This window comes from Hylobates moloch, unplaced genomic scaffold (assembly GCF_009828535.3).
Source record: "Hylobates moloch isolate HMO894 unplaced genomic scaffold, HMol_V3 SCAFFOLD_7, whole genome shotgun sequence".
Lineage (NCBI taxonomy): Eukaryota > Metazoa > Chordata > Mammalia > Primates > Hylobatidae > Hylobates > Hylobates moloch.
This window is the reverse complement of record NW_026652282.1, coordinates 111,660,846-111,662,554: the sequence shown is the minus strand read 5'-3', so window position 1 is coordinate 111,662,554 and position 1,709 is coordinate 111,660,846.

Here is a 1,709-nt window from a genome sequence, read left to right as displayed (position 1 = left end):
TTTGAGCTTGTAGATGGTGGGGAATCAAAGGAGGTTTTTAAGCTAGAATGAGTACTAATCAAATCTGTGCTTTAGAAAGATTATTTTACAAATTGTGGGAAAAGGATTCAGGCAGTGCAAGGTAAGAGATGAGATGGTCATTGAGAGGACAACTGGTATTCTCAGTATGAGAGACTCCTGGGCACGTTTTAAAGCTGAAGAGAAAGAGAGGCAGTGAAGAGAGAGACATTCAAGGTCTGAACTGAGTGAGCTCTGGGAAAGCAGGGTCAGGTACGGTTTCATTCTCAATTGTCAATCCCAGTACCTTGGACAGTGCCCGGAACATAGGAGGTGGGTAATAAAGCTGCCAGGAGGGCTCCACTATGAAGACAGATGTGATGCCAGTGGTCTTCTAAGGGGGTATAGAGGACAGTTGTAAAAGAGGGGGCTGGAACATAGTGTGGCAAGACATACATGGCATTGTGTCAGTGATGACTTGTAAGGATTGGTCAGAAACATGTGACCTTTAAGTGTTATCCATGGGCCAGGAGTGCTCCCAACCTGAAGCAGTGTTGTGATTTTCACAGAGGGTAAAGATGCTAAATTTACAAACCAGTATTTCCCCTCACCATCCCCCTCCACAAACACACACACACACACACACACACACACACACACACACGTAAGCCACAACCCTCTTATGAGGTAAGGAATGTTTTTCCCTACGGAATGCCAAGTTGCAGAAAGACAATTAATAGGTGCAATTCAAAAGTTTTTCATTCTATCCAGGGAAAAATAATCAAACATAACTAATGAACAGCAGTAAGAATAGCAATTTTTAAAGGACTTTATTTTTATGGGATAAAAAAGAAACAGATGGATCACACAGCATTCCCAAAAATATATTGTGTAAAGTTACTGAGGGTGCTCAGATACTCTGGGCTAAAACAACATTGGACAGATTAAGGAGTTGGTCCTTGGATCCCATAGCCATATCAAGCTATTAACGGGTTGTTGAAATCATTTGGGAGACATCTTTAATCTTCCAAGATGATGTTGGGACTAACTGAATCCCCTCCTGCCCTTTATAACTGTCCTACATTGCACAGCTGGTGTCTGAAGTTGGTCTTATAAGTCGTTTTATGGACTGTGTTTAAAATACATCATTCAGCAGAACATTAACAGATATGCCATGAAAAAGGAGGTTCTCTGATTAAATAAGTGTGTAAAATGCTAGGCTGTATAGAGTGAAACTGTACGCTTTACTGCAGTATGTTTCAAAACCTCTAACATCATAAACGGGTATATAATTATCCAAGGAGATAAAATTTGCAGCTTCCCCAGTTGTTTAACCTGGTCTGACAAGTGTTCCACAGACCGCCAGTTGGAAAACATTGTCCTAACGCACTATCTCCAGAAGGCCTCTGTTAAAATACACATATGATAATTGAGAGAAATATATTACATTAAATTATATATTAACTATTAGTACCCATTTTCATATTTGAGGGCAACATGTTCCCAGAAGGATAGAGCATCAGAAATATCCATTGCCCTTGGGGAGCTCATAGTCTATTGGTGAGACAGGAGAGAACGAAATCTACAGCACTATGGTAAGGACATAGAATGGTACCTTGAATGAGGATGGTGGCAGTGAAAATAAAGTGAAATGGACAGATTTGGGATATATTTTAGAGGAAGATCAATAGGACTTGGTGATGGATTGGGGG